Raw genomic sequence first — 14070 nt, forward strand, 5'->3', positions numbered from 1 at the left:
TACAATCCCCTATTGGCTGGTCGGCCGGTGGTGCAACCGACGTGAGGCGGCCGTCGGCAGGAGGAGGGCCAAACCGGTGGTCGGCGGTGACCACCGACGTCGGAAATCAAAGAAAAACGGCAAAAATATAGAGGTTCTTCCGCAACAAAATTCGGTGACTCCGGTCGTCGGCGAGCGTGCACACCGGCATGGGAAGGAAAGGGGAAAAGAGAGGAAGGGGAGGAGGCTTACCTCCGACGCCGGCGAGGCTTTTCCGACGAGAAATTGGATGGGCACAGGTCGGTCTTCCGCAGTGGTTTTCTGGCGATTGCCGCCGACTGGACTTAGGATCTTCGATGGAAGAGAGAGAGGAGGGATCTTCTCCTTAAATAGGACCGGAGGGAGCTCGTTTCCGACTCCGATTGGGAGCCGGCGAGAGGAGGAAGAAGACTCCCTTCTTCTCCCCTGTTTTCTTTTTTTTTTTTTTTCGTTTTGGGCTTTGGTGGGCTGGGATTCTTACATGGGCTGGGCCATCACATTCTTCTCCTCTAAAAGAAATTTCATCCTCAAAATTTTTCTTGCTTGAGTCTTCATAGTTTCTTACTTGAATCTCATCCATAAATATTTTAATATTCTAATTCTTGATATAAATTCATTCTTAAATCATTTCATAAGAAAAAGTCGGTACATCAAATATCTATCTGAAATGGAACTATTCATTTTCTTATTTATCAAGATCAACATCTCAAAAATTTTTAATATTTTAAGATTTCGAAATTATGATCTCATTTTCTGTAAAAATTAATGTTCAATATCTCACGACTCAAATTAAAATCAAATCTATCTCTTGTGAATAGAAGAAGGTCAATGTCTCTATTCTTGCATAAGAACTTCATTCATCATCATTCATTTATTTATTTATATATATATTTTTAAACATTAACCACTCTTAATTTCAATCCATCATAAGCTAGGAAAAGCATACTTATATGAATCATTTGATGATATCCCAATCAATCAAAATTCAAAAATATTTTCTCTTATTCGTACTTTCAAAGGTTGAAGATTTATTATTTCAATCTCATTCTCGAACTTTTGATATTTTAATTCTCGATACAACTTCATCATTAAGTCATTTCATAAAGATCAATATCACCATTGTTGATTGAATCAATATCACTATTTTTAGTCATCGAAATTTTCTTACTCAAACCCTCAAACTCTTAAATATTCTAATTCTTGAAGCAAATTTTATCATTAAGTCATTCCATAATAAAAATCAATAACTCAAAAATTGATCTAAATCAAAACTATATTTTTCTTATAATCAAAATCAATGTCTCTATTCTAAGTATATCAATTTTCTTTATCTAAATATTAACAACTCTTAATTAATCAATTTATTATCAAATCAAATTATAAATAACTCCAATCCATCTTTTGTAGAATAATCGTCAATATCAATAGATCACCTCAATCTTTTCTATTCAGTCAGAGAAATAATAATGATCAAAAGAGTTCTAACTTCAAATTTTATTATACCCTGGAGATAAATATTTGAGTATAATAATCTAAGATCAAAATCATCATTCGATAAACGATCTCAAATTCTTCCTAATAAATAGAGAATTATAAAATTTAATTTTAGAATATTCTAAATCTAAAATAAAAAATCAAAGGTCCACTCATCCTAAAATTAGGATGCTAAATATTTTTTTTTAGCATAATGGGTGGAAGCACTACTTTTAAAAATTATATTATAATATCTAAAATAATTTAAAATTTTAAAATATTATTTTTTCTAATATCAAAAAAAAATTTTGTATCAAACCATATCATCTATCATAATTTTTTTTTTTACTCAAAGGGTCAACATTCCTGACTTACTCAAAATAATCCAGATTACCATGCTTCCACTGCGCACTCTGATCTAACAATCAAAATTTTTTAGGTTCACCAAAAAAAAGTTTGATCAAATTATTTCTTTATCTTATCAATAGAAAAGATCTAAAATTTTAAATTATAATTGAAGTCAAAGATTAACTTTCGATTCTCATTCATATTTTTACTAGTGTACAATAATCTTGATTAACCCTTGAGTCCAATATCATATTTGAACCATCATATAGATTTACTATAATCAATATGAATCAAATCTTAATTCTATATCAATTCAATTCGATAATTTTCAAATCAAAAATCTTTATAAGTCAAATCAATGAAAAAAAAATCCTTTGATGCTCCATCAAATTTGGACATAATCAGAATATATAAGAATTTCAAATTATTATTTTTTTTTCTAAAATTTCTATCATCAGGATCTTCAATATCTATCAAATATCATTTCATAACAATCATACAAGTTTCAAAAATCAAATCTCCATTTAATAGTAGATTCAATTAGGGACCTCGTTAATAAAAGCAAAGGAATTCCTATCAATTCCTAAATCTAAAATTTCTAAATTGTAAATTCACATAGATCCCTTAATCTGAAATAAATATAAATCAGATCTTTTATCTTAATCTAAAGATATCAATTTTTCATTAACAACCTCAACAATGATATCAAAAAATCTCTTGATCAACTTAGATACGAAATCTTTAAATTGAAATTTCATACACATCATGTACTCTCCAAGAGACATAATAAGATCCATTATCTAGATCTAAGGATGATGATTCAAGATTCCAGTACGATGAATATTCTACAACCTCATAATCGATTTCATCAATAAAAAATAGGTTTCTTTGCAATATCCTCAAATATGCATTCATCTTATTATGCCATTTTATATATAATCCACATATCAAATTCAATTTCGATAAATATTCCAATCAAACATCATAAAAGATTTTTCTTAGTCCATCCTGGAATAATATTTTATCATCAAATCTTTATCTTGCCAATAATAGTCAACTTCTCAACTAGAAGTAATATCATAGTATTATTCTCACATCGAATTTGAACTTACGATTCACTTGAATAGCCAATGATCAAATTAATAACCATAATGCACAATAAAATTTTATGTCAATCCTTTTGTGATTACTTTCGATCAAGATCTAACTAATTATATCATGATCAATAGATCATCCATCATATTTCAAATTCTATATGTTATAATCTCTTGTGATCCTTTCATACATAATCCCAATGTTTAATCAAAATTTATAAATATTTTCTCCACTACAATCATCAAAGATCTACACTATAATGTCCCTGGTGTCTATCCACTTACACCCATTCTATATCTGATTCTATGTTTCATAATTTATCCACTTATGCTCTGATACCACTTTAATTGTCACGCCCCCGATCCGAGATTGTGAATCGAGGGTCATGACAACCGCCGCATACTCATAGAAAACTCTTCCCATAAGCATGCAAGGTATCTTATCATGTTATCTTAAAACAACAGCGGAATAATTAGTCAATAATTTGAATCCGAAATATAATGACCTAAATTTTTTCTTTAATGTCTCAATAAATTCAACAATGATTCATAGGCTTTACATCAAATTCATTAAGCCTTTCAACCTAAAATAAAAGTATGAAGATTCTGCTTCTAATCACTCTTCCATTCACATCTCGTATCATCTTAATTCCTCAACATCTATAAAAACTGTAAAATAGGAGGTAATGAGCTAGACAGCCCAGTAAGCAATGATCACTTCTTAACAGACTTCATCAGGCATTTAAGTAAATAATCATTTATAAAAAATAAGTATATAGAGTTCATCAATTCGAAATCAATTTCAATTATGCAACATGATTCATGCCAAATTCATTTCTTTTTCGAAAATTCAAGTTTCTTTCCAGATTTCAATTTCTTTCGTTCTTAAATTCTTTTCGTCAACCATGAGCTATGACCATATTTTTCCTGTGGCAGGATCATAACACCACGTATCTTCTTGCGGTGAGCTGCGAATCATCTGGCAGCAAAGTCCTTTGAAACCGCTGGTCTCTCTGACGGTTTGTCGCTAGTTTCTCTGGCGACATGAACCCTCAGGACAAATCAATTGCCAACGTATATGCCCCCATTGGCAGGGTCCTTTATATAATCAGGTTGTCAATTCATCATGTTTCTTATATCATAATTCTTCATAAATTATATTTCATATTCTAATTTCGATAATAAAATATATAAACATGTAGTATCGAAATCAATCAATATAATACATCATGGAATCAATATGTTCAATCATGCTTCATCATAACATTTCAAATAAGATATTTTCATAACAAAATATCATTCATCCAATTCATGCATCGTTTCACAAATTATGTCAGAAAAATATATTATAATTTATCGATAAATCTAAAAAAAATGAAACATTACTTACCTCGAACGCATTCCAATAAACCCATATAATTCTATAAATTTTTCTTCCAAAAATTCTGTTCGTAGATCATATTGTGATATCCCATGATCAAACATCCACAATCCTATATAGAATCAATTTCAATAATTAGAAAGAATACGAATACCATATTTCAACAGTTTAGATTGGGTCCGATCATCTAATTTTATCTAATCAAAATCTAATTAGGACCTAAACGATCCAAAGTTTGATTATTAGATCAAATCGGATTCGAAGTGATAGGACTGAGGTTTCTTCATCGATTTCATAAAATCAAGTAGAGAGAGACAATTAGAGGAGAGAGAATTCATGAGGTACAATTCGAATTGATCAGGTGACACGATCCAACATTACAATTGGTCCAATATCTCGATTGGTGAAATCAACATGATTAAATCAAGTCATGACTAGATCGGGATCATGGATGATCAAATCTAAAGATTCATGGTCTGATCAAGGTGGGTGCCAATACGCTGTCTGACAACTATGGATCAGGGTTCTTCATTAGAATCAGATCCAGACTATTAAAAAAAATTTCTTCATTCACTAACCTTTTTAGAGAGAGAATCAATCAAGAGAGAGAATATTTTAGAGAAAGAAAATTCTAGAGAGAGAAAATTTTAGAGAGAGAAAACTCATCTTGGATTCTTCAGACAATATGATTCAACAAATTCTGATCGATCGGATCAAATCATGATGAAATTATCATGTGGACAATTCAATAAAATCATGAGAAATAAAATCTAAAAATACTTGATCTGATCAAAGTGGATGTCGGTGTACCGTCCGATGATCACGGATTCAAAAATCCATTACGAGGATCATTTAAATTCATCATCATTCTTCTCAAAATTTTAAAAATCTTAGGAGAGAGAAATAATCTAGAGAGAATTCTAGAGAGAGAAAGTAGAGAGAGAAAGTCCAATTCTAGAGAGAGAAAATACTAGTTCAGACTGAAGAGAGAGAGGGAAGAGAGAGAAACTCTCTTTCTCATATTTTATTATTTATATCATTATTTATTAATTAATTTATTTTATTTTTTTTTCTTCTTTTTTTTTTCTTTTTCTTCACGGAAAAGAGAGGAGAGAAAATCCTATTTATTATTATATTATTATTATTATTTTATTATTATTTTATTATTATTTTTTTTTTCTTTTTCTTTTCTTTTCCTTCTTTTTCTTTTCTTTTCCTTCTTTTTCTTTTCTTTTTCTTTTCCTCCTTCTTCTTCTTTTCTTTTTCTTCTTTCTTCTTCTTCCCGTGGGTTCTTTTGGGCCGAAACAGGAGATCTCACAATCCCCTGTTGGCTAGCCGATCGATGGTGTAACTGACGTGAGGCAGCCGTCGGCAGGAGGAGGGCCAAACCGGTGGTCGGCGGTGACCACCGACGTCGGAAATCAAAGAAAAACGGCAAAAATATAGAGGTTCTTCCGCAACAAAATCCAGCGACTCCGGTCGCCGGCGAGCGTGCACACCGGCATGAGAAGGAAAGGGGAGAAGAGAGGAAGAGGAGGAGGCTTACCTCTGATGCTGGCGAGGCTTTTCCGACAAGAAATTGGACGGGCACAGGTCGGTCTTCCGCGATGGTTTTCCAGCGATTGCTGCCGACTGGGCTTAGGATCTTCGGTGGAAGGGAGAGATGAGGGATCTCCTCCTTAAATAGGGCCGGAGGGAGCTCGTTTTCGACTCCGATTGGGAGCCGGTGAGAGGAGGAAGAAGACTGTTTTCTTTTTTTTTTTTTTTTTTTTCGTTTTGGGCTTTGGTGGGCTGGAATTCTTATATGGGCTGGACCATCACATTTTGACCATCACTAACCTCTCCTTGTTGGGCCTCTTTGCAACAGGAACAGAGATGAAAGAAATGATATCATTGTTAGTGCACGTAGCATTTTAAGGGAACAAATCACTAGGATTTCCCAGCAAAAGACCTCACCATCCAAATGTTTTCCTGGTCTTCATCTGAAGCTGTTTTGACCGTGCTGTTCTCGTAAATTTGCTGACCATGCAGAGGGCCTGAGGCTTACCCTGGCTTCTTTGCATTCCTGACGCTAAAGTAGATACCGTTAGAGTCCATAGTTTTGATGATTGTCTTTGCTCAGAAACTATTCGGTGTGATTTTCTGTTTCTTTTGAGCAAACTGATGATTGATCAATGAAGTTGTTCCAATTTTTTTATGTCACAATTTGATGAGTTGTTAAATTTGTTTAAAGAATAAGCCAGTATCCATTCAATTTGGTTTCAGAATTATGGATTCTTCTCTCTCTTTTTTTTTTTTTTTGTTTCTCTTGCTGGGTAGTCGTCTTTTAAAACAATCGTATGCAGATCATTGGCTCTTCCGATAAAGAAGTAACGGATTGGTCCATCTTCTCTTTACCATCCCATGGAGAATTTAATGAGGTGGGACTGGTGTTCGTACCAAATTCTAATTACTTTACCAACTATCTTAAGCTATGTTTGATTTGACGGTGTTGGGCTTCTAAATAAGAGTGAGGATTAGCAACTCTCATTTCAGCTGTTTAATTGAGATAATCATATTCTCATCCCGGATTTGGAGAAATAGGATGTCTCGGTACCTCAAAATCCGATCCAAATTCTCATCTAATATTTAAATATTTTTATTTTTATTTGAATCAAATTCAATTTAAATCAAAAATATTAAAAAATAAATTTATTTTAATTTTTATTTCATTTCGATTCTGATTTCGATCGTGAATTAAATCTGCCCCCTTCCCAAACCAAAATTGACACCTTCATCTTGGATTCATCTTGAATTGCATCCTTATTTAAAACTAAAATAAGAGAATTTTTCATATTATACAAGTTTGCCTTCCATTTATATATTATTTTTAATCAATTCATAAATTCAATTTGTACTTGATACATTCTCAAAGATGCTAACCAACAAGATTAATCTTTTTCATCACTCTAATTTTCAATATAGCTTCTTCTAAGCATGATTTTTGTTGCTACAAGACTTCGAATAGAGAAGGTATAGCTAAGGTCAGCGGTCATCCGAAGAGGAGCTCGATAGTTGGCTTGGATCCAAAGACAACGGATGCTCCTAGGTCCTGCAAGAAAAGTCTAGTCACTGAAAATTCTCTAGTGAAGGATTCTCCGATATTTATATCAATCAGAGCTTTGAAAATAATAAGAGAAAGAATGAACAAGAAAGTATTTTTTAGTTCTTAAGAAAGCTTCTCAAAGGATCCTCTATCTTGTCTTTTTATAGAGGAGGAAAGGTACATTGTCTTAATTATCGATAACTGCCATGAAGAATTATGATCCACAATGTCGTTATGGATAATGATCAATTAATGGTATTAACTCGTATACCATATCTTATTGTAATCATCAAAAATTTTATCGTAATCATCTGACATTTAAGTGAAATAGTACTGACCCACATTTTCTTTGTAACGATTCGATGTTTTTGAAAAAATCATCGGCTTGAGTCCGACCAAAAAGTTGGTAATAGCATGATGAAGTCATCGGCAACTGATCGTGGATAATATCCAGAGATGAAGTCCGATAGGATCGTCCGCTTTCTCTTGGCTCGTCAAACTAAAATTTTAGACTGACAATTTCAAAAACCATCCGAGTTGAGGTCATGACGACGAGGGCTCTCTTGTAAAAAGTGCAGGACATTCAAATAATGCCCGCCATCGGGATCTATTTTGATGCAAAAGGTGCAGGACATTCGTTTGCTGTCGAGATTTACCTCGGCATCTTGATTGTTCGCCAACGAATGTATCCGAAGATGAATTCTAAGAACAAAGATCGAGACGATGCAATCCTATAACAGTTCTCAAAAGTGATATAGTAAAATTAAGACCAAATATCGTACATCAATTCTAATATTTACAAACAAAAAGAAATTCAATACAATAAGATGAGCTGATTAACAAAACCTTCTCCAATGTAATCATACTATGTTAGCATGTGTCTCAAGTTACACCAATTCCGATCGGTTGAAACTCGAGATAATAAATGCTAAAATATAATATAAATCAAATCGATAACTGTCTGCTTCTTTTTCAGTTTTTTTTTTTATTTTTCTACTTGTTCGTTTTTTCGTCGTCTGCGTTGAATAGTTGTTATACAGTTCTCTTCTTAATTCTTCTGCTGTTCTCTCCACTCCTGCTTTGCATGGTTTACACCTCCCTTTTTATCAATTACACCTCCTTTTTCTCAAAAAAAAAAAAAAAAAGGAGAAAACAGCCTGGCCAACGCTGATGCACATCAATATTTCAAATTCTCAATCAAGAGAAAAATCATGATATATTTTTCTCCAAAAATTAAAAAAAAAAAACAATTAAGTCTCAGCTCTTACCCACGCGTATCTGAGCACAGAGCTCCCTTCTCTTTGCAGTTCTCTCTTTCTTTCCGGTTCCAGAAAGCAAACCTCACCGGCTCTGCGGCCGCAGCAACAGGATTCAACAGTCCGAGTTGGAGGGCCAAGTAAACGTCGTCGTCGTTGGGATCCGAGTTTGACCCTCGTCCTTCCCTGGCGTCACGACAGGGTCATCCTCCAACCCGAAGGGGAAACAAATGACGCGTACTGGGATTGGGTCCGAGCATCAAATCATGCCGACACCGGCAATAAAACACCCTAACCCAAACCTCAAAAGAATTAGTAAAAAAGGAAACCCCACCACCTCGTCTGCTGCCTCCGGGCCTGACAACTTGTTCCACACGCCAAAAGTTTGGTTTCAATGTTTCAACCCAACCACGAAGTAATTGGCCCCTTTCACCGTGGGTACTAAATGACGTCGTCGTCTCTATTGAGTACCGTCCACAGCTCAAGTTAATTGTTCACTTACTGGCATTTATTTGCGTGGACAACTTTTAAGGCACTCTAGTCCTTGCGTGGGTTAGCCGGGTCAAGGTTTTGACCGACTAGGAGACACGGAAATCTATCCATCAGAAGTGAATTTCTAAATTTCTGTTGTAGATAAACAAATTTGAAAATAATAAACTTTAGACATTTTGCTGTTTGATACGATCACGGCCATACGTGCCAGGCCTTTTCGCTTGATTAGTCGTTTCAAAAGCAATGGGAGAGTAATTCGTGACCAAAAGCGAAATAAAAAGAATTAAAATAATTATATTTTTTAAAATATTTAATTTAAATATAACTAAAATCACAATCAAAATGAAAATAAAATTTAAATATTAAAAAAATAAAAATTGAGTTTTAAAAAATTTTAACAGCTTTATTCTCCTTTTAAATTGATATAAAAATAATATTTTTTTCGATCAAATGAGTAGAATCAAAATTATTCATTTTAATTTATATTTCAAAATTCAGCTTCTTGATCAAATATGTTTTGAATATCTTTTGATAAAATAAAAATATTATCAAAGGTTAACAACTCGCTATCATCATTATTGTGCTGAGAAAATTTGTCTGTGGTGTAAAATATTAGAATTGAATTGCTAGTGTGATGCAATTGAAGCAATAAAACCATTAAACTGCTAATATGGCTTATCCTATATAGCAATTTAGAATTAAAATGTAGGTGAAAAATATTTTTTGATATACATCGAGAAGAAGTTGCTGAAACTAAATATATATATTTACATTCATAAAATAATTTTTTTTCTTAAGAAACTCAAGTTTCAGGGTTTTGTCCTCTTTGCTGGATGTCGTTTCTTTGCCCATCTCATTGCTCAAATCCATCACTTTTGACTACCCACCAGCGTACCTTTTGAGTTAACCTATCAACCTTTACCCTTCTTATCATACGTCAAGAAATGCCAGCTTTGTGAAATTTTGCAGGGTAGAATCAAGAGTCCTCTTTCTTTTCTTTTCCATCTTCTTCTGATACATCCGAGGGTCCAAAGACCTTAAAGCAAAACAACAATAGAGCCAGGTTCTAAGAAAACAGGATCCGGGTACCAACCAGAGCTTTTATTTCTTCTTTTAGATATAGAAATCTAGAGTTTTCTTTGAGATGGGCTTATAAAATGCATTATCCAAATAAAAAACCTATCTCTACTGACAACTAAATTACTATTTCTATTGGAAACTTCAAAGTTAAAACTAATCATATTCATTACAATGCGAAAACTTCACAAAATCAATGATTATATATATATATATATATATATATATATATATATATATATATATATATATATCAAAAAACGGGACGCATGATGGCTATATAATAATTTTCTTATTATTCATTTACATTTAGCATGGGTACGTAGAGATGCCCTGTAAACTTAGAAGAGCTGGTATATATTGTAAGATGCTCTTGGTGCAGTCCATGAGAAAGAAGGGTGAACAGAGAGCCGAGACCAAGAGAAGCAAATCATCCTGTCCAAAACCAGATAAAGGCTCTGACATGCATGCATGGAGTCACCCGAGCCAGACAATGCGTCACGTCACGTGTCCATCATGGAGAACTCTCGTGCCGGACCTCAGACATCGTCGACGCCTTATCGGCGTCACGGCAGGCTTTTCGAACCGCGAAAACCGTCAACGGCACAGTCGAACCCGGTGTCAGGACGCAGCCATTCCGTTACGTCCACGCGTCACCCCCTCGTGCGAAGGTGACGGCTGGTGACGCTCTGCACGTGCCATGGCGTCACGGCTGTTTACTCTTCCGAGGTTTCTGTGAAGGCGTTCACGAGTAGAGCCATTAAGCTCGCCAAAAGATCCGCTTGGCATGCTTGTTCTACGGAGTTTCATCTAAAAAGGGCAAAGAGAATGGACTCTTGCTATCTAATCTCTCTGTCACGACTCATTTGCTGTGATCACGTCAAAGATTTCTGGGGTACGCCATAATTTTGCAATCAGAATGCAGCGTGCCGGTGTGTGCACAAATATGGCTACTGTGTGTCTGAGTTTCCCGTCACTCTGACTGGTTGTGGAGTGATGCTGAACCTAGTACTTGACACCAGCGCGAGTTCCAATTTTAAGGGTTCGAATCCAATGGATATTGCATGATTCGTGGAGCATTCGGAGGATTATATGATAAAGGATGCATACCTTTGGATATTGTTTGTGAAATAGTTAGTGAGTGGGATACAATTTAAAAAGAAAAAGAAAAACAATTTTAAGAAATGGTTAGAAATCGCTTCCAAAGACGGCACGCACCTTAGAAAAGACATTGCTTGCTCTTGATTGCTTCATGCTAAACAAACTTGATGTCCTATTTGGGTAAATAAGAGAGGTTTAATGAGGAATGACTATTTGTGTATGGTGGGGGTAATGAAGTCGATTGAGCTTGGGCCTAATCATGTTTTCTTTGATGTTAGTTTCAAGCTTAAACTTTGGGATCAAGCTTGGTTCATTTATAAGAAATTAATTTTAAATCGTGCTGAAAATATGTCTAATTCTTTAGCTCAATAATTCTAAATTAAATTAGAATCAATTCAAATTTAAGCCAAGCTGGATTCGAGTTTTGTTCGAACTTGTTTTCACATTTGATTGATTTAAAATATTAAAAAATTGCTAATTGCAGCCTAAATCTAATAATGTAATATCTATGTAGTATGTAATAAAAAATAACCATATCCGAGCCCTATCCAACATGATCAATTTTGGCTTAGCTTAAAAATGGCTTCCAGTATATTGCATTCATTCAAGCATGGTTTGTTTAGCTTCAAATGAAGTTCGGTTTGTTTGGCTCCACTATTAACATATAGATATCTCTAAGTAATTATGTGTCCAAAAGATTGTAATATCAAAAAAAAAAAAAAATCAAGGAATCAAAAACCCAACGTCAGATATTATTTTTTTAAGAATATAATTTTTATGCTCATCCAAACATTGGTGGTTTATGCCATAAGCTTATCTTTTGTTGGGCCAACCTTTTTAAGTTTAACAATATTCATTAATAATATTAGAGAAATAAAATATTAAGCGGGGATAGCTCAGTTGGGAGAGCGTCAGACTGAAGATCTGAAGGTCGCGTGTTCGATCCACGCTCACCGCATATTTTATGAAAAATAAAAATATTAATTATTTTAATATTTTATTTTAAACAAGATGAATAAAATTTAATTTGAAAAATGACAAAAAAATTTATTATTACTAGCAAGTTTGTTGCCACTCAATCAGTGGGTTGAAAAGTAGTTTCAATACTTTAAAAATACGAATAAAAGAAAGATGGAATAATTTTTTTGCATAGATTTCTTTTTTTCATTGGATCGGCCAATGTTTAGATATTCAACATATAAAACAAAATATTGACTAAAGCAATTAACTCAATGTTCTGACTTTATTTTTTTTAAAAAATATACATTTAAACAAAAAAATATGAAAAAAATTTCGAGCCAGAGTTTGGAGGCCAAAGTAGGCACTAGGCAGTATCAAGAATATTTGGTATACATTGTGTATACAATAATATCCCTTATCAGTTTCAATATGACGTGTCTCATAGTTATGCTCGGTATATTTTGCCATTTTGAACTTTGTATATGATTATGGAATTATAGGATAGATTTGAATTTATAATAAAGTGCAAGATACAAGGGAAGGCTGCTTGCTTTAGAAAGGGTGCTAGAGAAGTTCTCCAATGTGCTTTGAGATACTATAGCTATTGCATTATGTAGAAGGGAACCGCCACATTTGTTAATTGACTGTCATATTGCATAATATATACTACTTCAATATCTCTTTCCTTGTTGAGGTCATGGGGAATGAAAATACATGGAAAAAATAGGTTTTTTTTCTTCCTTGAGAAGGAAAATCTTTTTTTTTTTTGTAAAAAGCACTCCTCAAATCATTAAATCCTGACACATGTTCAAGACTTTCGTATCATTTGTTAAGTTTGAGCTTCCAAAAGGTAGTGAGCTGATACCAATGAAATAGTTGTCCAGTAATATATATACAAACCCATCCATATCTTCATATGTAACTTCAGCAAAGATAACAGAAGATGAGCAGGATAACTGTCTACGTGCTGCCTAGACTCTTCATATGTAAGTTCAGTAGTCCTAAGAAACTCACTTCTTTATGCTCTGGACTCTTCGAATGTAGTACCAGTTCCCGCCCGAATCCTTCCATATGCGTGTTTATAGAAGAAATCCAAACCTTGAAAAACGAAGACTTTCCACGCACCAACACGTACCACCATATCTTGCTGGTAGTCGGTGCACATAAATCAAAATATTTGCGCACTAAACTACATCCAGATGCAATAAATAAATAAATAAATATATATATATATATATATATAAACATACACTTGCTGGTAGGACATCAGTGTTTCCGCCGTTGGGTCCATGAATTCAGAAGTCTTCTGAGTTGCGTAGGTTCTTAATTCAAGAAATTGAACTGAAACAAAAAAAATAGTGAAATTTAAACCTAGTGATAATTTATTATTTCTTTTGGCTTATAAGAAGATACAATTCTTCACTCGGAGCTTACGTGAGGCTTGCCTATCGTCCCAGATAAAAAAGTAATAACAAAAAAACTATTTCTATATTTCAAAGGTCCAGGTCCGGCCTGCGATGAAAGGCAGCAACAGTTAGTAAGAGTGTTTGTCGGTGAAGAATAACGGTTAAAAGAGTTAATTCCGTATTTTTAACGAAACAAAGCTTTAGATGCTATCATGTTTTCCAAAATAAATATAAAATTTTATTTCCTAAAAATTAAAGTAGATCCAAACATTGTTTGGGTGGGTAGGTAGAAACAAATGAATAAAATTTTCCGTGAGAAATGTCCTATCAAGCATGGTAAAAAGAAAAAGACGAACTTTGAGTCTCTCGCATTCAGCTT

The 14070-nt window shown here is 33.7% G+C and overlaps 1 non-coding gene across 1 annotated transcript; it reads left to right on the forward strand.

Moving 5' to 3' along the window:
- The first annotated feature begins 12210 nt into the window (after window positions 1-12210).
- Window positions 12211-12283, forward strand: TRNAF-GAA (transfer RNA phenylalanine (anticodon GAA)). The gene has a single exon. It is a non-coding gene; the product is annotated as a tRNA-Phe (tRNA).
- The last annotated feature ends 1787 nt before the right edge of the window (window positions 12284-14070 follow it).

Source organism: Elaeis guineensis, chromosome 2 (genome assembly GCF_000442705.2).
Source record: "Elaeis guineensis isolate ETL-2024a chromosome 2, EG11, whole genome shotgun sequence".
NCBI lineage: Eukaryota > Viridiplantae > Streptophyta > Magnoliopsida > Arecales > Arecaceae > Elaeis > Elaeis guineensis.